Source organism: Pan paniscus, chromosome 7 (genome assembly GCF_029289425.2).
Source record: "Pan paniscus chromosome 7, NHGRI_mPanPan1-v2.0_pri, whole genome shotgun sequence".
Taxonomy (NCBI): domain Eukaryota; kingdom Metazoa; phylum Chordata; class Mammalia; order Primates; family Hominidae; genus Pan; species Pan paniscus.
The window spans coordinates 51,462,944-51,490,379 of NC_073256.2; the positions used below are offsets into that span (position 1 = coordinate 51,462,944).

The window sequence follows — 27,436 nt, forward strand, 5'->3', positions numbered from 1 at the left end:
CTTACTGGACATGGCCATTAGTATTAGTTTTCTGTCATCTTAATATCTAAATAGCATAAAATTAAGTAGTTTACTGTAGTTACAAAATGACCAGTAGTAGAAAAATGAATGAGCAAATGCTGCAAATAGAAAATTTATAAAAGGAGAAAGTAAAATGCCTAGTATGTAACTGAAAAATATCTAATTGGCACAGTAATAAAAACTTCAGGGATGTACACCATTTTAAAAAGTATCAATTTGGTAAATTTAAATAAATCATAATGACCCTTTTAGACCAACATAGGAAAATTGCTCTCTCATACAATAGTGGTATAACAATGTAAACCAAAAAAAAGAGAGAGCAATTTGGAAATATATACTGAAATTCTTAAAAGTATACATGATTCCTAGCTCTGCCCACTGAGAAGGCCTAGAATTAATACAACTCTAGTGGCAATGAGCACAACTAGTGCATAGATCTTGGTTAGTCAATACCATTCACCAGTCAAAGAAACCAAGGCTCCTTGAAGAAATGGTTGGTTTTGGGGCTGAGCAGAAAAAACACAAAGTAAGAAGCCTGAAGCACCCCACAGTGCCAGAAAGTTAGAAAAGAGAAACAAAGAATGTAGGACCCCAAACTGAAAGAGTTGGCCAAAGGCAGAAAACATGAGAAACAAATAAATAAAGACTGTATTGGATTGTAAGTCAAAGAATCAATAAATATTATGGATCCTTACTAATGACCAGTCAAGCAAGTAACCAATCATTTAATGGAGAAGAGGAAATCTCTTACATGAGAATTCCAAGCAATGTATGCGGTGGACTTAGTGACTTGGTTCCAAAGAATAAAGTATGGAAATAGAAAAATTGTAGCTGTGGAAAAATCTAGCAGACACCACTTTAACCAAGTGGTAAAGATGAAGATTACCAGTAATAAGTCGTGATGACATCAGGTGCTCTCTTATATGATGCAATGAGAAGATTACCACAACTCTCTTCCCTCAAATACTAATAATCCTAGTCTAATAATGACAAAACATCAGATAAACCCCAAATGAGGGATGTTCAGCTAAATACCTGATAAGTTCTCTTCAAAAACATTAAGGTCTTGTAACTTAAGGAAAGCCTAAGTTGTCACAGATTTTAGGCGACAAAGGAGACATGAGGACTAATGGAATATAGGATCCTGGATTGGATCCTGGAAGATGGAAGGTCAATGTATGGAAAAACTGGTGAAATCTTAATAAAGTCTATAGTTTAGAAAAAAACAATTTGATCAAGCAGTATTACTCCTAGGTAATTATCCTGTGGAAACTCTTATGATGTATGATATCAGTTCTCAAACTTTAGCATATAACAGAATCACCTGCAGGGACTGCTATAATCAGATTTCTGGGCTCCGCTCCCAGAATTGTTATCCAATATATCTGCAGGGAGCAAGGGCCGGAGAATTTGTATTTCTAACCAGTTTTCAGGTGCTGCTGCTCAACTGATCTGGGAATCTCACTTTGATAAACCCTGACATATGCAAACATTTGCTATAAGAATATTTACTGTCATAATTATGTATTGGATTACATAATTTTTCTTCTCTTCTCTTCTCTTCTTTTCTTTTTTTGAGACAGGGTCTCACTCTATCGCCCAAGCTAGAGTCCAGTGGCATAATCTAGGCTCACTGCAACCTCCGCCTCCTGGGTTCAAGTGATACTCCTGCCTCAACCTCTCGAGTAGCTGGGATTACAGGCACCTGCTACCACACCCAGCTAATGTTTGTATTTTTGGTAGAGATGGGGTTTTGCCATATAGCTCAGGCTGGTGTGGAACTCCTGGTCACAAGTAATCTGCCCACCTCAACCTCCCAAAGTGCTGGGATTACAAGCGTGAGCCACCGTGTCCGGCCATTTACTATCTTTTTCTTATTAATGTTTTCAAACATTTAAAAATATTTTCAAATGCTTCTATAATATTTGTACTGCTTTTGCAGTAAGATAAAAATATTAGTTTAAGTTAAAAAGGCAACCCTTTCTGACATGATGCTCTTAATATTTAGATGAGATTTTTGTGTTTTTGAAGGATGGCTGATGCACAGGGAATGTTTTTAGTGGCTGCTTTTTAAAACTAATGTTCAATTCATTAAAGTGACAAATTAAAAACCCTAGTTTTCCCTTAAGCTTTTAAGTTTAACCTAAAAATAACATTATCACAGTTATAAGTCTACTGATACTTAAGAGTCATTTCCAAGAGAACTAATTAATATTTTGACACTCTTCTGAATATTCTGTCCCATTTACAAACATAGCTAAACTGCCTTAAAATAATTTAAACTTCATTTATAAATTTAATATAATAGATTCTATTACTATATATTTTAAATATCTGTTCAACAAGCAAAACTTTCCCAGATCCTTTGACATTGCAAGTTAATGTATTAAATTATACTTTAAAAATATAATATAATCTCAAGTTCTTTAAAATAGCCTAACATTATTTATAAACAGTCAAAATCTCATACATTTCAACTTAAAATTCCAAGTCTAAACTGAATGACTCAACTACATGTTTTATGTTTCCTCACAAAGCTAATCTTTTAGAATTTTAAAATGCCAAATTCTTTTAAATGTGACAATCATTCGAAATGCCGGAAACCCAGATTATTCCTAAACCTAACATAAATGATCAGTTCGATGGCTCTGATTTAGTTTTTTGTATATGTGCTGTTGTGGGCTGTCTTGTATGTCCAGCCTCAACCCTCAAATTCATATGTTGACATCCAAACCCTCACTATCTCAGTATATGACCTTATCTGGAGATGGGGTCTTTACAGACCTTAAGATTAAGTTAAAATGAGGGAACAGAGAGTGATACCATAAAAAAGTGGGAAGAATGCACTTTGAAGACCATGTTGGCCATTTCACAAGTTGGGGAGAGCAGGTGAGCTGAGAGCTGATAACTGAAAGGAAGTCAGTATGAAGCAGCAAAAAGAACTTAGCTCCTCATTGGGAGGAGTAAAATGTGTTAATAGACAAACACCCTAGTGAAGTTAATGTATTCATCCATTCCACATGTAAAACACACTCATTTGGGATAAGTGACATTATCTAGCAGAGTCCACTGTTAGCATATTCATAATCCCTGAGTAACTGAGAAAGAGTTTCTCTGAGCCCCTGTATTGGTTTCTTTTTCTTCTTTGTTTTGCTTCCCCACTCCCCTAAAGATTCTGCCTGGAATTGCCTCTCAAACTATATGCACTCAAGTCCTTGGTTTGATATTCCAATCTATGACAGTAATGCACATTTATAAAATTGTATCTGGAGAGAGAAAGCTAAGCTGGATATTTTGGGGGATGGTGGTAAGGGAGCAATCTCCTATTGTTGTAGTATAAAAAAACAGTGAATTTGGAGTCGGAAAACTTGTATTGGAATCTTAATTCTATCACATATTAGATCAGTGCACTTGGGAAATGGACCTCTTTGAATCCCCAAATCCTACTTTATAAAATGAAGGTAATAAATGATTATCAAATGAGGTAATCTATGCCAAAGTGTCAAGCACATAGTAGGTACTCAGGAAATAGGAATTTCCTTTCTCATTCTTTATATATTTGTGTTATTGATACATAGTTGAAAAGATAATGTGATGTTGTAGAGAGAAAATGTTCTATATCAAACAAACTTACATTTAACTTCAGTCCTGGCTTCAGACCATGATCCTGGGTCCAGTATTCAATAAAAGAAATAGTAGCTTTCCCCTCTTCCAGAACTAAGATTATTAAAGGCCTTTGTATTAAAGAGATAGAGAGATTTTACTCTAACAGATGTCCAGATGTGTATGATGTAATCTGAATTGTAATGTGGAATTAAAATATTGCATACTATGATCCCATCCATCAATTCAAACACCCCTCTTCAATTTGATGTTAAAAGCTTTATTACTTTATGATTGTGGAAAATTTGTAGACAACGTATTAGAACAAAAATCCATTGCAATGTGTTAGCACAAATCTGAATTTTAGGCTCAATAGGCCAGTCTTTTGAAATAGATTTATCAAGTGACTTGTATCTGAATGGTTAATCAGGTGTATTGATAATGCTGGACAACTCAGAGCCATATTGTATATGCAATATCCACACACATATACACACATACTAGGGTATTTATTTAACATGTATATGATTGTTAGTTTATGTCAGTCACTTTAGTTCCAAGAATCAAAGAACTTGGCCCTATTAGCCAGAACTTAATTGTCTTGGTCACTTATCCCTGCTGAAGACAGAATGATTATTAATCCTGAATTTTATAAGGGTCCATTCACTGAGATTGGCAATGTGTTCCTAATTTTAAAAATCATTGATTTTACTCTATTCAAGCAAATGTTAATTTGGATGTAGAACTTGAAGGCTTAACTTTGTCACACTGATCATTGGGCTTTGCAGGGATTAAAAACTAAATGTGAAAATTCTCTCAGTGAAGTTGTGTTGAATTCAATTTTGAGCTATTACCTGTACATGGAAAACATGAATAATGAAATAATAGTAGGTATTTTAAAAAGAACACATATTTTATGGCATTATCCTAAATACTTTATGCACAACATAGCAATATATTCTCATAACCAGCATATAGAGAAAGGCCATCCAATTTTCAGTGAGAAAACAGAGGTTACGGGAAGAGAAATTATTATCCATGGCCTTGTGCTAATAGATGTTAGAATGGGGCTTTGGAACCGATACCATTGACTTCAAAATTTTTGTACTCACTAGTACCCTATAATGATTCATGATCAAACAAAATTTTACCTAAAATTCCAAGAGTCTCACAGCCTTCCAATCTTGTGCCTGGGCCCAAGGACTCTGGGCAAGAATCTTTTTACTAGTTGCTGCCACTCATGCATGCCCCAGCTTCTCGGCTTCTCCAGAGTTTAATCCCTTCATTAAAAACCACCATTTTTGTTTTTGTTTTTGTTTTTGTTTTTGTTTTTTTTTATTTGAAAAGATGTTTTATTATTTTTTTCTCCATGCCTTCCATCTTTTCAGCCCAATGGGAATTTCTTCCCTTGAACAGTTCTAAAGAATCACAGCATTAGAGATAGGAATTATTAGGTTATTTAAGCTATCTTTCTGCTGATGAGGAGCTATTCCTGTAGTACAATTTTTTTTTTAATAGTGTAAAACTGAGCATGCTTTCCCTGGTGGTCTGTGGGTGAAGACTGCAGTGTAGGAGGAGATTGGACAGCCTAGTCATCCCTCTTATTTTTGAGCCTTCTGCTTGGGCACTCAGAAGCCTGTTTCTGAAGGGAAGTCCAACTATGGAAGTTGCAACACTTAGTCAAGAACCATGTATGCACAAAGATGTCTGGACACCAAACCAAATACACTGTGATTAAAAATACAAGTCACAGCCAGAATAACATGGCACTGTATAATGTGTTACATTCTAGAACTCTACAAACATGGGAAATCCGAGTCAACAGTTTTTAAAACCTGCATGGAATTGTCTTTATGTTAACTTCCCAGAACCCCTTCATCAGTATGTCAGTATTTCCAGAAACCACATTAACATAAAGTAGATTGGTGCTGTCTTGAGTTTTATCCGGACAGATGCTCTTCTTATGTCTTAGTGTCTACTTATATGCAAAAATTCAAAAGTTTTATTGGTTTGCTTTTCCCATTTTGAGTCTAAATAAAAATGTTCAGCCATATCTATTTAAAAAAAAAAAAAACACCATTGTTCGCTTCTGTTGACAAATTTGAGATGTCCTTTTTGATTTTGACATGAAGGGACCCTGGATAAGGCCTCATCTCCTTTCTAGCTCCATTCCCTTATGGGCTTTGTCTCCACTTCAGAACTACATGACTTCCAATTCAGTCAAACAGAGCTTCTTGCTATTCTCCCTGTACCAGCTTCTGAGGGCTGCGGTAACAAATGCCCACAGACTGGGCGGCTTAAACAGCAGAAACGTATTGCCTCACAGTTCTGGAGGCGGAAGCCTGAGATCAACATGACAGCAGGGCTGGTTCCTCCTGAGGGCCATCAGGGAGGAATCTGTTCCAGGTCTCTCCTTCAACTTCTAGTGCTTCGCTGGCAATCTTTGGTGTTCCTTGGTTCCTGCTGCACCCTACCCCCAATCTCTGCACTCATCTTCACATGGTATTCTCCTTCCATGCTTGTCTTTGTCGAAATTTCCCTGTTTTATAAGGACACCAGTCATACTGGATTAGGGACTCACCTTATTCCAGTATGACTTCATCCCGTCATCCTAATTACACCGTCAATGACCCTATTTCTTTTTTTTTTCTTTTTTTTTTTTTGAGACAGAGTCTCGCTCTGTTGCCCAGGCTGGAGTGCAGTGGGGTGATCTTGGCTCACTGCAACCTCTGCCTCCTGGGTTCAAGTGATTCTCCTGCCTCAGCCTCTGAGTAGTTGGGATTATAGGCACCTGCCACCACCCCTGGATAATTTTTGTATTTTCAATAGAAATGGGGTTTGATTATGTTGGCCAGGCTGATCTTGAACTCCTGACCTCAAGTGATCCTCCCACCTCGGCCTCCCAAAGTGCTGGGATTACAGGCGTGAGCCACTGTGCCCAGCCCCAATGACCCTATTTCTAACTAAGGTCACATTCCATGGCACTGGGGCTAGAGCCTCAACATATGACTTTCAGGCAAACACAATTCAAACTATAACACCTCCTGGTACACCAAACAGTTCTGTGTTTTCAGCCCCAGAGGATGCTCTTTTAGGCTGTTCTTTCCCTACTACTTTAGAGTGAATTTCTAGTCAACATTTAAGGCTGTCCCCAAAGTAAATGTTTTTGCAAAGACATCTCTAACTCTTGCAGGTTGTTGGTTACCATTTCCAAACCTGAAGGATGCTCTTCTTGATCTGATAGCCCTCCTTACATGTGAGGGTGTACGTTGTCATTTCTTTTGAAACAGTAAGCCCTTCAAGGGCTGTATCCATGTCTTTTTCACTTCTGTCTCTTTAGTGCTATCACGGTGTCTGGCACACAGTGAGTGACCAGTAAAAGTTGTGGAGTGAGTAAAGCAAACATTCTCCTTACTATATTAGGGTCCTCCTAACTTTCTGGTAAAGGAGGAGTAAGGGGTGGTCTTCTTGAGACTATTAATCTTACAAAATATGAGACTTCATGTTTAAGGATATGGGTACTGAAAACTTTTGCTTTGCTAAATAAAATAAAAGAGCTAAGATGATATTTCTGGTGAAATTGTCTGATGGTATTTCTCATGTTCAGTGTCTAAAATTTGCCAAGCTTCAGCTTCGTGCGGTCTCTCCCACTTCCTGGCTGGTGTTTAGCCATTCCAGAGGTCGACCAGATGCTTGCACAGCTGTCTTGTGTGCTCTTGACACTTTCCAAAGTTAGGCTACACATCAGGACTGAGAAGCTATGAACTTTCCTGGTAATTTTTCCAGGGCCTGCCATCTCAATATGTGTCTTGCTTGTTGGTATCCACAGGCTCATACCAGTTGGAATTTGAAGGCAAATCCCAGCTAAGTACCTCATTCGAGGTGGAAACTGTAATGATAAATGCGTGACTCCATTGAGCAGAGTCTCTGTGGTGGAAACACAGTGATGAATGCAATTCTGAGTTCTATCAGTCCTACTGGGATACAAGTTGTTTAGTAGTCACAAATGGCTTAGCCATAATGCAGTCAGCATTCCCAAAGTAAAGCATTTCCATTCCTGTCACTACAAAGGATAAATTAGCTCCTACAAGGGAGGGAATAGAAATAGCTCCTCAAACACTGTCTTTAAGAGATTGCTTAAAACCCTTACCATGACTGTCTCCATCACAGACAGCTGTGTTATTTGTTGATTTTAATACTGATGATTTGCATTCACGTAATAAGGACTCAGAATTACTTTACAAATAGTCTCATTACACCTTACACTGCTGTTGCAAAGTAAGTACATGGTTAATTGTATTTTGTTCATTTTTCTAGGCAGGATCATGAGCCATTGAGTTTAATTTACCTAGAGCATACACTGATTTAATAATACACAAGACTGAGAAAACAACTGCAAAGTAATGTGGTTTATTTTCTTAACAGACATTCTAGAAATTCAATATCACAATCTAGAATATAAATGAAATGTCCTTATTTAAATGTTGCTGACATTGCCAGAATTTAGCTTTGGGTAGCCTTAGTGGTAAAAGTGCATGATTTGTCCTTTGGCATTTTAGAAATGGTCAGACGACATCCAGAACCAAGTCTGGTGAATACAGTGTGTGGCCCCACTGCCTGACAGAGATTGGCGATCAGAAATAAAACACTGATTTCTATTCAGGTATACCTTCTAATGTGGCTGTTCTGCAAATTTTCACATTGCCTGAAATGTTTTCAAATACAGCAGCATTACTGGAAAAAGTGTATACAGCCTCTCAAGAGATGTGTATGATAAGTCAGCATTTGAATATATAGGTTTGGGTATATTTTCTCTTAATAGCCCCTTGGCCAGGCACAGTGGCTCACACCTTTAATCTCAGCACTTTGGGAGGTCGAGGTGGGAGGATCACTTGAGGTCAGGAGTTCAAGACCAGCCGGGCCAACATGGTGAAACCCCATCACTAATAAAAATACAAAAATTAGCCATGTGTGGGGGCACGCACCTGTAATCCCAGCTACTCGGGAGGCTGGGCAGGAGAATCACTTGAACCCAGGAGGCAGAGGTTGCAGTGAGCCAAGATCACACCACTGCACTCCAGCCTGGGTGATAGAGCAGGACTCCATCTGAAAAAAAAATAAAAATAAAAATAAATAAATAAATAAATAAATAAATAACATAGCCCCTCAACCCCACTCCCATCTCACTTGCCCTACCACCATCAATGATTTGGTCTCAATTCTTCCTGTACCCATAAAAAGGGTTTCTGAGTTTGTATACCCATTTTAGAGTTCCATGCCTCTGAGAACACACTACACCTCCTGTCCAACTTAAATATTTGCTTCTTACATTACGCTCCAGTTTTGGTATCTGTTGTAGATTCAGACCCTGACTAAGGAATGGATCAGCCCAGAAGATGTCTAGGATGCTAATCTTTGTGGAGTGCCAAACGTTACAAGTGTGACCAAACCTTTCTGAAAAGGAAAGGAGACTGAGAAAATTGTAACTGCTCAAATTCCTCTTCTTACTCTACTAATAAAAGCCAATGCTTATATGTAGTCCAGTCTGTAGCAGGCATTGTTAGAAGTGAATAAACTTTATTAACTTCTTTAAATCTCACAACTTAATGATGTAGATATGATTATTATTCTCATTTTACAGATGAGGGAACTGAGGCAGAGAGAGGTTAAAAAGTAGCACGGCTAGGAAGTGCCATATCTCATATGATGAATACTAAAGTTACTATGGAAAATACTTCAAAAATCTCTTTAAGAAATGCCCGAAACCACTGCCCCACCAGGTTGTATTTGAGAATCGTAACATGTTCATTTCATTTAGCTCCTCACTAAGGAGGATAAGCCCAGAGGGCAGCTGGGGTTTTTGCTTGGCTGAGGGTATGTACATTCTGTGGCCAGAACTGATTGTTCAGGGCAAGGAAGAGAGTAAGCCCAGCTGCCTGCTGCCAGGCCCTTCTCTGTCCTTCCCCCAGGCAGCTCTCAATTTCTTCTCCAAATCAATGTGAACAAATGACCCAAGTATGCACGTTGGAAAGGGTAGCAGTGTATTAGTCTGCTTGGGGTGTTAAATTATTAGCCTGCATGAAGAGCCTATATATCTTTGTCAGAAGCTGCTCAGGTTGAGTGTATTTTCATGAAATTAGGCCCTGAAATAATTCAAAAAAGGAAAGGAGAGATAGAACGGCAGAAAGTTCAGAGCACAAGTGATACAGGCACTAGCATTACGTCCTGATGATAGGATGGGACTTGTCTCTCTAAGCCATGAGAACTCCCACCAAGAGACTGTGGAATGGGCTTTGTTGGCTTGTTTTTGTCCTGTGGGAGAGAAGCTCGGCTGTGGTTGTACTGCCTTATGACACTGGGGTGTTTGCTGAAGTGGTGGAACCTTTTTCCTCCTCAGGAAAATCTAAGTTCTTCACATCAAGATTCTCAAAGAATTTTACATACATGCAGCTGAACTAGGCCATCATTAGGCCAGAAACATAGAAATGGAGTTTTATGTTAGGAAGAGATTGCCATGCCTGCATTAAGGAACTTGACTCAGGCCAACAGAGATATGCTACATAGAAAGTTTATCAGCAGGCTGGGCACAGTGGCTCATGCTTGTAATCCCAGCACTTTGGGAGGCTGAAGTGGGCGGATTGCTTGAGGTCAGCAGATTTTTATGGATGCACCATAAAGAATGTGTCATAATTACATTATCTTCCCTTCCTAATATCCACACTATCCCCGTGGACCCACTCTGCCAGCAACTACTGTTTCTTCAAATTTGTCTTGCTTTTTGCATAAAGAACTGTTTTCTTAAAGTCCTGTTTCTGTTTAGGAAACTCTCATGAATCCAGATGACGCTGAAATATAAACCCCAATGGTATGTATTTCCAAGCTTCCAACAAATATATTGCTCTGTATTCTCAACTAGCTTAACTTTGATCCCTAACTAAAAAATGTTTGCTGGTCCCATCAACATATGCATTTATGAGATCACCAATAAGATAGTATGATTTCAGGGGGTCTAGGAAAGGTGGTAATCCCCATATATTTCTCTCATTCACTTGGATGTAGCCTGCTATTTCATTATTAGCATTTCTTTCATTTGCTTCAGATTTTGATCTTGTGAAGGGTGCTCCCTCCTAAGAGATAAGCATTTCAAACTTATACTTCAGTGTGAAGGACTTTTCTGAAGGCAAATAAGATAGGTCAATATTCACAGAATATGAGGGTACTTGAAGTAAAAGAAGAAGCTGTCACTACATACAGGATATTTCGTGTGTGTGTGTGTGTGTGTGTGTGTATGTGTGTGTCATCAGAGATCTGAAATACACAAACATGGTTATCATCTTACACAAAAATCCAAAGATGTTTCATTTCAGTAAATTGATTTATGTTAACTAAGGATCCAGGAGGCAGTCTATAATTCATGTTGCACTTCTAGTTAAGTTTAGAGGGAGGAATATTTGGCTAGAGAACTGTGATCTGTTATCTGCATGGACCCAGAAATCAGACATCCAAATTTTCAAGAACCACACTACATTTCAAGCCTTCTGTCACATATTCACCCCAATACACTCATATCTGTAGAACCATATGTCCAGATTGTTGATCTAGACTATCTGAAAAGTGCCAATCCTACTCTTAGGCCAACCCTTTTAGGTAGGTTATCTATTCAGAAAGACAAACCGTTTTCAAAGTTTCGCCTATTGGTTCTGGAGTCAGAGATAAACTTTCTCTATGAGAATATGGTTCAACAGACCCATCATCTTTTCCTTTTTTGCATTATCTCCTAGAGAAGAATTCTACGAATTTTGCACCATGCTAGTTTCTTAAATTCCAGTTCCTCTTTCCTTGATCTTTATTTAAGGTCACGATCCAGAAAACCTTAAGAATCATTTCTATCATCTGATCTCTTCTTAATTCCTTGTTAATTTCACTCTACCTATAATTTACAGTGGGTATAACATTTCACATTCACAAATGTACATGTGCAAAAATGTGTTTTTGCAAAACTAAACTTAATGTAGCTTTACAACCTTATAGTATCTGTTTCCACAAGATAGCCAAAAACATACCAATTCAAAGTTATTCACTCACTTCCAATTAAGAACTTTGTATCTTTGTGTGCCACCAGATCAATCCAGGAGTTTCTCTACTTTGCCATCCTTCTCCATGGAAGTTAAACAAGTTTCCAGGTGGCTGAAATATTGTGACTTATTGTCCTGGGATAAGGTGAGGGCTATCTGGCCTTCCTGTTACATCATGTCCTCTTTGACCATTGCTAAGATGTGGCTTGTAACACTTGATCGTGCACATCCATTTCTGGCCCTGCTACATCTGCTGTGGTTATCTGAGACCCAAGCTCAGACCCCAGACAACACTTGACATCATGTTAGCCCAACAAGCAAAGCCAGTTAGCCCCTTCTGTGCTCTTCCTTGAGGGCTGACGAATTCTTGCCGGCCTTTTCTAGGCTACACTGAGGTGCTCACATTGATGCCCTGCCTTTCAAGTATCCACTTCAGCTTTGGTTGGACTTGGAGCACTTCTAAGAGGCCTGCAGTCTCCTAGACTATCTTCTGATAGGCCAGGTCTTCTCTTCTAAGACCTAAGGTTTCTGACAGTGTTTACATAATCCATCCTGAACAACAGATTCATTCTAAGGTACCAAGCAGTTACTCCTAGCCCCTGATTCTTCCTTCCTACTCTCTGGATGCACCTTTGTCTCTTGAGGGTGGGAAGCTGCTCTGGGATCATTACTCAAGATATCCCCCCTCTACAAGTCATGCCATAAACATTCTACTATGAGCCCTCCATCGTTGTCAGGATTTGGAGTTTAATAAAACTTTTTTTTTTTTTTTTTTTTTTGTGAGACAGAGTCTCACTGTGTTGCCCAGGCTGGAATGCAGTGGCGCCATCTCACTGCAAGCTCCGCCTCCTGGGTTCACACCATTCTCCTGCCTCAGCCTCCCGAGTAGCTGGGACTACAGGTGCCCGCCACCATGCCCAGCTAATTTTTTGTATTTTTAGTAGAGATGGAGTTTCACCATGTTAGCCAGGCTGGTCTCAATGTCCTGACCTCGTGATCTGCCCGCCTCGGCCTCCCGAAAAACTTTTTTCTGTAAGAAATTCCAGCTCATACTGTAGCAGGACTTGCACTTATGGCTCGTATTTCTGCTATTTTCAGCAATGTCTGATTTGATGTTGGAAATTTAGTAATAATTTATTTCTTTCGGGCAGTTTCTGGTCACCCCTGGGGACAGTACTTATGGAAGATAGTTTTGGTTTTCTTAGGGACTTCCAGCAAGCTGAAACTTCCCTCTTTTCCTTCATATTTTACTTAAAGCTTGTTTCCATAAAAGTCATCACAAAATAAACCACTTTATCATCTTTGTTTTTTTTTTTTCTTTTTGTACAGGCATTGCTTGCTACATTTATTAACTTGTCAAGGTTACTTAATCTAAGGGTTGTGTCCCTGTGAAAGACAAAATGCACTTGGTAATTAAAGAGATTATTTTATTCAGTCAAACCATTCATTAATGAAGAGCAAGAACACCTGGGGTTTAGAAAGGCAGGCAAACAAGAGGGCCATGAAGAAGGATAGGCAGGGAGACTTAGAGGTTTGGAGAAGAGTGTGGAGGGTATTCTTATTGTGGAATATACCAGGCAGGGTGATTCTTGGTGGTTAGCCGTTTCCCAGAACACCAGTAAAGGATTAAAGTTCAACATCGTCAGTTCTCCTTTTTGTTCAAGAAGAATATTATTCTTTGTTCTGTAATCTGATGATTACTTAGAAGGTTAAAAAAAACAGCCAACAACAAAAAAACCCTTTACAAACTTTTATTAAAGCAGACAAGGTAAACACAAGCTCTTTTTAAAAATCCTGTAAATAAACCCATCAAACCTTAACTAACTTTGACCATGGTAAATAAATTTCCCCTTTGTTTTTTTGGAGAACTTTGTACATCTATTCAGGTTTTGTCTTGCACAACAACAGTCAGTCATTTCACCTTAGGACAAAACCATTCTTTTCAGCAGACAAGCTGAGCTCATGAATATACAACTCACAACTTTCTGCAGCCACACATTCCTTATAGTACAACTTTACGAAGTGGTAAAAATCAGCATGTTCATTAACAGGCCCAAGTATATAATCTCCAAGTAACAGAAAATAAGAGGCAAAATATAGATAAACTTAAGACTTTGCTTTGTTTCAGTACTCTGTCTTACTAGGAAATGATTTACGTATTCAATAAATATCTATCAATTAACTAACTTTAGTGTAAATCTGAGGTTTTAAGTTGCCTAAAGATCTTGGAAATTATCTTCAAGCTGACATACTATAAAACATAATTACTATTGAAATAAAGTTTGTCATTATAGTAATTTATTTGGTTAAACACAAATTTATACTTTCCATAATTTTAAACATTAATCTTAAACATTAGTAATACAAGCTTAATAAATCAGTAAACTTGTATACATTTACACAGAACATTCCCAAGTAGAAATAAAAATCTATGTATATATTACGCTTAACCCTGATAAATCAGAGAAGACATAGCTGTTTTTATTAAAACCAAAAATATTAAACTAGTCTTGTTTGCCAAAGCTTTATCTAAATTATGTGAACTTGAATTCCTAAATCATATCCAAGTTAGTTTCTGTAAAAATAATTTTTAAATCAAGACATTGAAAGTATTTGAGATTCAGTTTTCACTTATTTTTTATTTTTTAATTTTTTTCCTTTTTGTGGAGAACGGGGTCACACTATATTGCTCAGGCAGGTCTCCAACTCCTGGGCTCAAGCTATCCTCTCACCTCGGCCTCCCTAAGAGCTGGGATTACAGGCCTGAGCCACCGCGCCCAGCTAGATTCAATTATCTTAATTTCTGGAAATATTAGGAATATTCAATTTATATAAGTATTTACTTATCTCTGAAATAACAAGAATAGAGCACCATTAAGAGATTTTATAATCTAATGGCTAATATCATCCTGTGGTAGAGAAATGTTACACATTCACACATGAGAGGTAAAGGCCTCTCTGAATTATAAATACATAAGCCTGCAGGCATAGAGAGAGCTTACAGTTTCAATTCTGAAATTTTAGCCATGGGTCAAGTATAAATACATAATTACAAAACTTATTGGTTCATATCAAAGAGCTGTTCTTTTCACAGCAGGTATGAATCCTCAATTTATTTGAGCTCAATATGGACAGGTAGGCAAACATAAGAGATTAACACACTAGATTGTCCGTCAGCTCTCACCCAAGAGAGACAAGACTTCTATAAAATCATTAATCTATTTACAGAGATCACCAAATGGTCAGACCACAAAATCAAAAGAAGCCACAATCCAGCCGGGCATGGTGCCTCACGCCTGTAATCCCAGCACTTTGGGAGCCCGAGGTGGGCAGATCGCCTGAGGTCAGGAGTTCGAGACCAGCGTGACCAACATGGTGAAACCTCGTCTCTACTAAAAGTACAAAAATTAGCTGGGCATGGTGGCACATGCCTGTAATCCTAGGTACTTGGGAGGCTGAGGCAGGCGAATCACTTGAACTCCAGTGGCGGAGGTTTCAATGAGCTGAGATCTTGCCACTGCACTCTAGCCTGGGTGACAAAAGTGAAACTTCATCTCAAAAAAAAAAAAAAAAAAAAAAGAAAAAGAAAAGAAAAGAAGCCACAATTGGAAATCAAGTGAGTTCTTACAAGCAATCAAAGTCAAGGGCCCACCATGCTGCCAATGGGAATGGGTCCCCAGAGCACAGCAGTTGGGAGTCCAGCATGAAGAGTCAGAACCACCCCTGGTCCTCAGAGTGCCCATCAGGAACAGAGCACAAAGGGCTCCAGCAAGCCTCCTTGCCTGGGTGGAACAAACAGAGATCTGAAAGCAAGATGTGATCCTATCCAAGTCATGTCACCAAAGCTGTGAAAGACAAATGCCCTATAAAGTTAAGGGTATGATTTTATTCAGGCAGAACATTCATGAATGGGGAACATCTCAAAGAAGAGGGAGAAAGCCTGGAGTTTTGAAAAGGAAGTCACGAGAAAGGATGGACTGGAAGTCTTACGGGATTCACAAGAGAAGGCATTCTTGCAATATGTGAGGGCAACGTGGCCCTTTGTGATGAGCCATTTCCCTGAACACAGAAGCTGGGGAGATTTCTTAACTGTTAAACTCTGAGGCTCAGACAAATCTCAAAATTTTCACCCCATCACCTTCTAGTAGGTCTCAACTGGTACAGAGGTTTAGAGTTTGCGGTAGGTAAGGAGGCAGAGCTGTATAACTTGGAAAAGTTACTAAAGTGATTTTGATTAAGCTGTCTTCCAAATCAAAATCACTCATCTATTTAATAAGTTCCTTAAGGTCAGCAATTATATAATCATATCACTTTGTAACGTTGGAGCAGTTATTTAATTTCTCTCAGCATCCCTCTCCTACTCAGCAAAATTAGGAGGTTGTAGACAGGTACAAGAATGTTCATTGCATATTTATTTATAAAACCAAAAGACTGAAAACAACCTAAACATATGTGTATGGGAGAACGAATAAATAAAATAATTTATATTCATACAATAGGCTACTATAGCAGTTTAAATAATTTGATGCACACACATTATCACAAATAGATCTTAAATATAACATGTTAAGAAAGTAGAGAATGATTCCAGCAGTGCATCATGTATGGAACTTTAAACTCACAATACAGAAACAATACTATGTATAGTGAATGCATATATACTGAAACCATTTTAAAAAATGAATGAGAGGGGCTGGTCCAATCCCTACCACTAGCCACATGTGGCTATTGAGTGGTTGGAATACAACCAATCTGAATTGAGATGTGCTATGAGAGTAAGTTACTAACAAAAGGTAAAAATAGCTCATTAACACTTTTTAAATGTTAACTGTCTGCAGAAATAATATTTTGGATATATTGGGTTCTATAAAATAATTACTAAAATTAATTCCATTTGTTTCTTTTTACTTTAAAAAATGCAATTAACTTGTTATATTTGTTTTAAAACACCTTTATTGAAATAAGAATTAATATGCCAGACAATTCTCCCATTTACATTGTACCATTTAATGTTGTTGTTTTTATATGTTCATAGGGTTGTGTAATCATTGCTACAATAAATTTAGGACATTACATCACTGCAAAGAAGCCTTGTTCCCATTACCAGTCAGGCAATCACCATTCTACTTTCTGTCCCTAAGGATGTACTTATAGCTTGTCATTTTATATAAATCATACAACATGCAGTCATCTGTGACAGGCCCATTTCACTTAGAATAATGTTTTTCTATTTTAAAAAATATGTAATGCTTCACAAATTTGTGTGTCATCTTTGCATAGGAGCCATGCTAATCTTCTCTGTATCATTCCAGTTTTGGTTAAACTTTTGATTTTAGAATAGTTCTAGGTTTACAGAAAAATTGCAAACAGTACAGGGAGTTCCCATATATCCATATTCAGTTTCCCCGCTATTAACATCTTACATTAGTATGATGCATTTGTCACAATTCATGAACCAATTGTTTACATTATTACTTATATTCCTATTTTAATGTTTACATAAACATTGTCAATATGTAATTGATACATCAATATGTATATTGATGGGATACCTAGTAGCATTTTGATACATACAATGTATAGTGATCAGATCAAGGTAATTAGCATATCCATCCTCTCAAACATTATCATTTCATTGTGCTTGGAATATTCAATATCTCCCTTTTAGCTGTCAAAAACTATATATTATTATTAACTATAGTTATACAGTGGTATAGAATACGAGAACTTATTCCTCCCATCTAGCTGTAATTTTGTCTTTAACAAATCTCTTCCTATCCCTCCCTTTCTCCCTACTCTTCCCAGCCTCTAGCATCCTCTGTTCTACTTTTTACTTCTATCAGATCAACTTTTTTTTTAGCTTCCACATATGAGTGAGAACATGCGGTGTTTAATTTTCTGTTCCTGTCTTATTTTAAATGTAGCTACTAGACATTTAAAATTACATATGTGCCTCCCATTATATTTCTGGTGGACAGTGCTGAACTAGAAGTTTACATCCCAAATATCCCAAATAGCACTTGCAGTGATATTTAAAGGGACTTTTAGTCATGTTAGTAAGGTTGAATGCATTAAAGAAAAATAGACTAGGAGCAAATATGACAAAAATGTTAACAGTTGTTAATTCTGAACTATGTTAATTCTCTACTATGATAGTAGAGATGATTGCTATAATATTTGTCATGTATTTTTTATTTCTCAAAAAAGAAAAAAGTCTCCAAAAACTTGCATATCTCCCACTCTTATATTTGACTAGATAAAATGAGCAGTGCACTGGAATTTATTAAAAACTAGCCATGTAGGCCTGGCGTGGTGGCTCATGCCTGTAATCCAGCACTTTGAGAGGCCAAGGCGGGTGGATCACTTGACCCCAGGAGTTTGAGATCAGCCTAGGCAACATGGTGAAACCCCATGTCTACCCCCAACAACAAAAAAAATTATCTTGGCATGGTGGCATGTCCCTGTAGTCCCACCTACTTAGGAGTCAAAGGTGGGAGGATGGCTTGAGCCCAGGAGGTCAAGGCTGTAGTGAGCTGTGACTGAGCCACTGCACTCCAGCCTAGGTGACAGAGTAAGAACCTGTCTCAAAAACCAAAACAAAAGCAAAAGCAAAAAACTAGCCATGTAGCCTTAGTCACCTAATTTTTCTGTGCCTCATTTTTCTTTTCTACAAAATGAGTAGTTGAAAGGAATCTTCAAGAGCTTGCCAGCTCTCAAAGAAACCTGATTTGTTCTTTATCATATCATTTTGGGGACCTGGCATAATAAGTGGTATTAATTTATTGTAAAAAAAGCTTTTATTTATCAAAATAAATGTTTCTAGTAGTGGCGATGACATTGGCGTATGTTATTCCGTGTAATTAATCTGAAGACAGTTGTTTTAGGAATTTGGTATAATTTTGAATTAATCACCATGAAAATCCTGGGTTTGTTTTAATTTATTTTTCTGTTTCTAATAAAACATTTGCCTTTATCATGCATCAGGAAACTCAGTACAACAACAGACTTTTATGCAGAATTTGATGATCTATGTTGTTATGCTGTATAATGTAGGTGATGTTAATAGTACTTGGGAGTAATTATATTTTGGCCCCTCAGAACACTGCAAAAGGCCTTCTGTTGACGCTCCATAAAGTATTACAGCATGAATAAACATTTAAAAATATGTTTTAAAACACATTTTTACTAAGAAATGAAGGATAAATAGTTAAGTAATGTGGTCTATTACTGATTTTAAACTTTCAAAATGCAAATAGGTTCTCCTCATATGTAATATTTTTATTCAAAATACACCCTTCCCAAAGCTACTAGTCATAGCTACATACTTAAATGGGGGAGAGAAAAAGTGACTTTATCTTACTTCTGTTTTTTTTTCTGTGTATTTCCAAAATCATCATTTTCTCATTTTATTTTTTATTTTCTATTTAATGATCATTTGGTTTGGTTACACTGGGTGACTTCAAAGATATGCAAATATGAAAGCTAGACAAAAGTAGAAAACTTAGATGAAGTTCACCTAATAGTAATTTTTATCAAAATATATTCAAAGGAGACTTTATCTGGCAGGATAGGGAATCTATACTCTCTGGGCAGACTACACAGAAAATAAAGAATAATGTTTTGTTAAAGAGTTATAAAATAATTTATAGTTTTAACAGATTAAAAAATCAAATTCTAGGTTTTTTGCAAATATATTTAGCAGTGAAGAATACACAGAAAGGTTTTTCTTATGGATAAACCCATCAAAATCAAGTCACCTTTGATAAAATTTTAACACATATTATTGCTTTCTTTCCAGACTCAAGTATTATAAAGCAAGGGAAATAAAATGATCACTCCTTTCTGCAAACCTTCTACACCTTTCTGCAGCCATTCATTGTTTGTATTTTTCTATCCTCTAGGTTTCACATTCTGGAACAGCCAGATCTTTAAGACAAGATTCTCTTTTTATTTTGATAAAAATGCATTCCATTTTGTACATGGTCACCATATTTATATTTCTCTGTCACTATTGTTCTCAGTATAGCCTCAAAATTCATATTAGTGATAACTTTATCAAAGTCACTGTCAGTCCATTTGTGTTGCTATAAAGGAATACCTGAGGCTGGGAAATTTATAAAGAAAATAGTTTTATTTATTTGGCTCACAGTTCTGCAGGCTGTACAAGAAGCATGATGCCAGCATCTGCTTTGCTTCTGGTGAGGTCCTCAGGCTGCTTCCATTCATAGCAAAAGGTGAAGGGGAGCTGGAGTATGCAGAGATCACATGAAGAGAGAGGAGGCAAGAAAGAGGGGGGAAGACACCACACTCTTTTCAATAACCAGCTCTAGCAGGAACCAATAGTAAGAACTCACTTATCCCTTTCACCTTGAGGGTGTTGATCTATTCATGAGGAATCTCCCCTCAAAACCCAAACACCTCCCATTAGGCCCCACCTCCAACATTGGGGATCAAATTTAAACATGAGGTTTGGAGGGTCAAATATGCAAACTATAAGGGTGGGGTGTGGTGGCTCACACCTGTAATCCCAGTACTTTGGGAGGTCAAGATGGGTGGATCACTTGAGCTGAGGTGTTCAAGACAAGCCTGAGCAACATAGTGAAACCCTGTCTCTACAAAAAAATACAAAAATTTGCCAGGCATGGTGGCACACTCCTGTAATCCCAGCTACTTGGGAGGCTGAGGTGGGAGGATCGCTTGAGCCTGAGAGGTGGAGGTTGCAGTGAGCTGAGATCGTGCCAGTGCACTCCAGCCTGGGCAACAGAGTGAGACCCTGTCTTGGAAAAAAAAAAAAAAAAGCAAATTATAGCAGTAACTAACTTCTCTTTTACATAGGAAAGTGGGAGGTACTATGTTGGTGCAAAAGTAATTGCCATTAAAAGCCACAATTAATTTTGCACCAACCTAATAGATAAGTGAGACCTATCTGTCATATATAAGCATTTTAGTGGAGTAGCAAATCTCATGAATACATACAACTTTCTGCAGCTGCTCACTCACCTTCTATGCTTTTTTGCAGTAGAAAAACCAAACATGTTTATCAGTATAACCCACAAGATATAGTGACACAGCATGTAAACATAGAGGCAAATGTATATATACTTTAAAGTATGCTTAATAATCTATGTTTCAAAGAATAGACATAATTATCTGAATGTTATTTGTTACTTAACATAATATTAGTTCAAGGTTTTAAGTCATCTAGAGAACTTAGATATTGTATTCAACCTGATACGCTAAAATGATTAGTGATGATATAAAAAGATTTTCACAATAATGTTTCAAATTAAATGAAAACAAATTAACATTTTCATAGTCTTAGGTATTTAGGAATAACTGTAATTTTTTCTTGATAAATAATCTATTAAATATTTATAAAGGTCTGATAGACTAGTTTCTTCATGAGACATTAAACCTTAATCTCATAAAAATAAAATGTACTCTTGTATTCTATGCTGATAAAAATTTGGGAATGGATACACAGCTGCATTTGTTTGCTTTCTTAAACCCAAATTATTAAACCAAGGATTGTTTAACCTTAATTGTGTAAACTTGTATTCTTATACACAATCTTTTTCAGTTGGTTTTTATGAGAAGAATTTTTTTTTCTTAAAAGGCTACCACTTTGAACAATTTTCAAAGTTTAGTTTTCTTATTTTCTGTGAAGTTTGGAAAACATTGTCTCTACAGATCAATAAGAATAGTTTCTTAAATTTAAGGTACATCATAATCTAACTTATTAAATATTTTAGAAGTAGAAAAATATTTAATTCTCAATAATAGGAGTTAGATGTCTTTCTGAATTACAGACATACCTACATAGAGCTTACAGTTGTAACCAAACCTAAAAACAAAAATTCACTGTCCAGATCGCAAAGAGTTGCTCTCTTCCATGGTGGGCACAAAATTCTTTTAGTTTTTTAGAGACAGGGTCTTGCTCTGTCACCCAGGTTGGAATACAGTGGTGTAATCACAACTCATTGCAGCCTTGACCTCCCTGGTTCAAGCAATCCTCTCACCTCAGCCTCTTAAGTAGCTGGTAGGACACTACCATGCCAAGCTAAGTTTTGTGTTTGTTTTTGTTGTTTGTTTTCTTTTTGTAGAGATAAGGTCTTGCTATGTTGCCCAGGCTGGTCTCAAACTCCTGGGCTCAAGTGATCCTCCTACCTTGGCCTCTCAAAGTGCTGGGATTACAAGCAGAAGCCACTGATCTTGGCACACAATTCTTAATTCATCTGAGCTCATAAATAGGCAAACAGGCAGAGGACCAACTGGTTGGATTTTTATGTAGTTTCTCTTTTCTTTTTTTTTTCTTTTTCGATGGGGGGGGGTCTCCCTTTGTTGCCCAGGCTGGTCTCGAACTCCTGGGCTCAGGCAAGCCTCCCACTTCGGCCTTCCAAAGTCCTGGGATTACAGGCATGAGCCACCGCACCTGGCCTTATGTTGTTTCTCATCTAACAGAGAAGAGATGTACATTATTGATCCAACGGAAATCACCAAATGGCCAAACCATAAAACCAAATTCCCAATCATTACTGCCATCAAATAGTGAATAATTTATTACCATGGGTGATCAAGAAAAAAACAAAACCACAGAATTAATAGAAAGTGAAGGGAAGGCCTAGAAAGACAGAAAATTTAAACCTCTTTGACCACCTGGAAGGAGCCAAATGAAATCAAACCAAACCAGTTATTGGGCTTAAACAGGTCACTGCTCAAGCCAAGCATTTTATTTGGCTCAAGTGAGTTCCCTTCATAATCTTGGTGAAACAAAATTGGTGTATTTCTTAGCCAATTGACTTTTTAAAAACTTTTTATTGTGGAATATTTCAAACATATATTAACTAGAAAGGACAGTATAATAAAATCCATGAGCCCATCACTGAGCTTTAGTAACTATCATTCATGCCAGTTTTCCTTCATCTAAACCCACATCCACCTTCTCCTTCCCTCTGGATTATTTTGAAGCAGGTCTCACACATAATACTTCACTTTTCCTTTTATACCTCAGTGTGAATCTACAAAAAGAACTCTTAAAAACACCATGACTGAATCCCACATCTTCCCCAATAATTTACCATAATCCCTTCATACAATTATCCAGACAGACTTCAAATGTCATGAATTGGCCTATAACTATAGTCTATGGGTTATTTGAATCAGAATTTAAACAAGTTCTACCTATTGCGTTTGGTTGATTAATCTCTTAAGTCTCATTGAATCTGTAAATTCACCTTGTATTTTGTTTTTAAAAATCTTACCTTTTATTTGTTGAAGAAACTGGGTCATTGATTCCTTAAAATGTCTCATATTCTGGATTTTGCTGATTGTGTCACCAGACTTTTGTTTAATATAGTTCTCAGTCCCCTGTATTTTCCATAAACTAGTTGTTATATCCAGATATTTAATTAGATTCAGTTTTGATTTATTGGCAAGAATTCTTCATAAGGGGAGTCGTGTACTTTTGTTGAGCGGATGTACTATCTGTCTCTTTTTTTGTGATGCTAACATTGATCGATGGGTTCGGGTGTTGTCAGCCTGAATCTTTTATTATCAAGCTCCCATTAAGCTCTTTAATGATTTTAGGCTGATCATCAATGACCAGACCAATCATTTTATTAGGAATTCCAAAGTGGTGATATTCTATCATACCTTTATGATTGACTAGCTGGAATGCTTCTATTAAAAAATGGTTTAAAAAAACAAACAAGATGAAATAATCTAAGTGTGCTTTAAGAGAATAAATCTGAACTGATAGGAAGAATGAGTAGGAAGGTGAGACACTGGGCATAAAGATATAATTCAGGATTCCTACAAACCATGTTTGTGAGGGAATTAATGACCTGAACGAGGTAATAATGAGCAGGAGAAACTGGCAGAAAATAGGGCTCCAGAACTGGAGGAGGCAATGATATGCCTGACCCATCAGAAGGAGATCATAGAACCTGGTATCTGTGAAAATGTGGATGCCACTAACAGTAACAGCGAGGACTAGTGGTTTGGAGAAGGTGAGAGACGATGGATATTATTTTGTCTGTTGTCATCTCTTTGTTAAAGGAGGCATTCTCTCCCTGCTGCATTTTCTATTGCTTTGGAGAGCCTGATTTTTAAGAGCTTTACAGTGATTTCTGTCAATTCCCTCAGGGACCTCCTTCATGATCTAATGTTTCTCACCATCTGGAAGTGGAAAGATTTTCCCAACATCTAACCAGAATTTTTATCCCCTACTTTTGCCTCTCTGAGCTGCAAACACAATCATTTCAAGGGTTTATGCCTAGGCATTTCCATTTTTTTAAGTTTGAGGAACCGCCGTGATGACTCAGCTAATTTGGAATTCAGAAGGTTGCCTCTGAGGATCTTTTAAATACATAAACAAAGGCATTTTATTCCATTCCATTGCCCCTACTTAACCTTTTTTTCTACCCCTCTAAAAGATTCTTCTCCCTCCTGTGCTCTTCAATTACAGAGCTGTCACTTCCAAGCCTGGCCTCCTGCTTAAGTAACCTATGTGGACAGTATTTAGTTCTGTGGTCTTTGCCCATAAATCACTCTCCTACTTTCTAATCATTTATGTTACTGTTCTTCCAACTCCTTTGAGTTGATCCATATTATTCTGGCATCAATGTGCCCAGGCTTGTATTCAGGATTCCAGAGCAAACTCACCAAAGACACCTAAAAAGAGATTTTTCTCTTTTTTTCTCTATTTGGTCACCATGCCATTGGCTTTTTTTTTTTTTGCATTGCCTGCCAATCCATTAATTCCTCAATGTTTATCAATGTTCTTCCCTGAGACTAACAAGTCATATTTAACTTAAGATCATAGCATTGAGAAATGAAATACTTTACATCTGCTTTATTCTGGTTGTGCTATTGCTCTGTTGAGCCATTAAGTTCAGAGAAATTTCATTCCTGTTGTATCACAATGTAAATAATAGACCTCTTCCTTAAATATTTTATAGAAATTGATTTTTTAAAGTGGAACTTTTCAAAACTACACTAGAGCTGGATACATAAAACAATCTTGATGTAGAGACTTTCTTGAAAAGTAAACAAACACTTTTAAATGAACAATTCCCTAACCTGTCAAATTTTCGTGCATTGCGTTTTTTTAATGTGATGGGTGTCTGGGGGACACTTCTGCTTTCATTTCTAATGTATGCAAAGAAAATGAAAACCCAGAGACAGAGCAGTGTACCAAGTTATGCCAACAAGTGGAATTTTTAAGAATAAAGCACAGAGCGTTGGATGGGTTCGTCACTTACTTTCCATGGGCTATGGTTGCTTCTGAGAAAAGTATTAGTCGCATGGTGGATGTGGTTAATGTGTTTTTATTTTTGGAGTGGGTACCCGGTCCTCTGTACCTCACCACCAGCTGAGAAAGCCAGTCACTGAGAAAGAAGGTTTTATATTTGGAGCTGGTAATGGGTGCCAAAGTGGTTGGGGCCTAACATCATGTGTTTCATGACTCTTCAAACCTTGGAGAAGCAATTTGTGTCTCATAATATCTATCTTTGGGGAGTCTGTAAAATAGACCAAGTGACCTTTGAAAAAAGGCAGTGAATCCCTTCTATCTCAGGCTGTCTAAAAGAAGCCAGACCATTCACAGCAGTTTCAGATACAGCCCAGCCCAAGGGACATGAAATGCAGGAGTTAGCCCCACCTGGCCTCTTGGATAAAGATGGGACTCTGTGTTCTCTAGTTCCTGTGTGGGACAGGCAAACATGTTAGAACACGTCAGATCATGGAATAGAAACTGAGTCAAGTTTTCCGCATCCTAGGACTTGTGAAACCACCACAGAGCATCAGGGCTGATTTGAAGGCCAACATGCTATTCAGTGCATTGGGTGTTGAAAACCCGTAGCCTTGCTGATGTGTGGTTGAGCCCATTGTAACTGGTATGTTGTTAATATTTTAGATATCACCACTGAAAAACCATTCCTTGCAAAGCTCAAAAGGGATGCACTCTTGAAGTTAAAGTAATTCCTGAACTCTTCAGTCTGCTCATTGAAAAAGATATTTGAGTATGATTGAATTAGATCTCAGAATTTCCACCTGATAGATTTATATTTAGGTCTCAATTTAGCTAAGCTCTCCAGGTTTAAAGAGTGACCCAGTTAATGAAAAGTAGTTATTTGGTTGATTGAGGGTTCATTTTCCTGCCTGCTATGTGTTAGTGAATTGCAAATATAAAGGACAAGGTTATCTTTTGAAATGTGTGCTGGGTGGCTGATTTTTTTTTCTTACTAAATCCAGGGTCTAAACAAGGTCATATCTTGGATAAAGAGCTCCAACAAGTCCCAAGAGTGATACTTCCCACTCCCCTCTCACCCCCTATTTATAACCCAGTGAATTCTGGTTAAAATGAACATCCCAGGAAGCTGATAAGGAAAAAATAAATTCTGAGCAGTGTATGTGGAAGAAAAGGTATTGTGTCATGAACAAGCAGCAACAGATAGTCTTAGCTCCATCTTGTAGCTGGGGACCAGAGAGGTAGGGGAAATGCAGGGTACGCAGTGGAGCCATGCCTCCCATCTATGGCTGTGCATGTCACTTCACATCTCCACCAATTGTACTACAGCTGCGAGGGTCATTTCCCAGATTTGCCATTGAAAACCCATCCCCAAAGTGTAGCTAAACACCTGTTCTATGGGTAAGAAACCTCTAATAGCCCCAAGTTTCCCTCTCTTGAAATACATTTTCCAACTCAATCACTAACTGATAATTCTTGATTTTATCTCCTATCCCACTTGTTTTGTCTAATATAACATGCTCTAGAAGGCCAAATCTGAAACTCTCACAGAATCCTCTCTTCCTTTATTCTCAAAAGCCTAAATGAGTTGAAGAAACAAGATGATCATATGCATAATTCAGATTACACTCTTGTGGTGAGGCTGGGGATGGTGATATGGGATGCATTGCACAATCCTTAAAAAAAGATTGGATTCGTGATGCAAGTGCTCACTTTGCTTTTCAGAGTGCACTTGGATGAAAAGCTCTGTGGTGGAGATGGAAGGTCATCCAGGACTTGTCATGACCTGCTTAGCAAAAGAGTTTCAAAGTATAGTCTGTCCTCAGCAGGTACCTGTGAATAAGGTCCCTTTGAGTCTGAAATGCCAGAAATTTGTCAAAGCTTGTGACTCATCAATAACAAACTGTAGAGACAATTAGCTAAATTCATCTAATTTGTTGAAATTCACAGTTAGGATTTTAATTTGCAAGTCGAGTGGCTACAGCTGTTTGCCTTTCAATGTATGTTAAGCCTTTAGGATATCTTCTCTGTAATAATTTTAACAGCATTGAGTTGAAGCACAATCCCCACAACTTCATTGGGCCTAAGTATTCTGTGCTCAAAACAGTATTAGTAAAATAATAAAAGATCCAGGCCATCAAAAGGACCATCTAGACAACTGGAGATAGTTTGATTTGATCCAAAGTGATCATCTCAGGTCATGTTGTATTAGAATATGGACACTTGGTGAGGTTGCCAGTAAGTGATGCTGTTGCATTAGGACACAAGTTGTCCGGGTCATAAAGTGATGAATTCTCCAAGGTTCAGCCTATGAAATATACTAAGAAGCATCCTTTTTTTGGAAAACACACACTTTTAGTGCTTGTTTGCCTTTCTCATTAATGTCTATGGAAGTTACATGAAGCAAGCAAATAATCACTGTTTAAGAAAACAGCCAAAGCAAATTGCTATCTTCTCATTTCATTACATAAAAGAGGGCAATCCTCTG

General features: G+C 37.5%; 1 non-coding gene across 1 annotated transcript; it reads right to left on the reverse strand.

Annotated features, from left to right (window-relative positions):
- Positions 1-16,934: 16,934 nt before the first annotated feature.
- Positions 16,935-17,040, reverse strand: LOC112440713 (U6 spliceosomal RNA). The gene has a single exon (XR_003028733.1). It is a non-coding gene; the product is annotated as a U6 spliceosomal RNA (small nuclear RNA).
- Between the last annotated feature and the right edge of the window lie 10,396 nt (positions 17,041-27,436).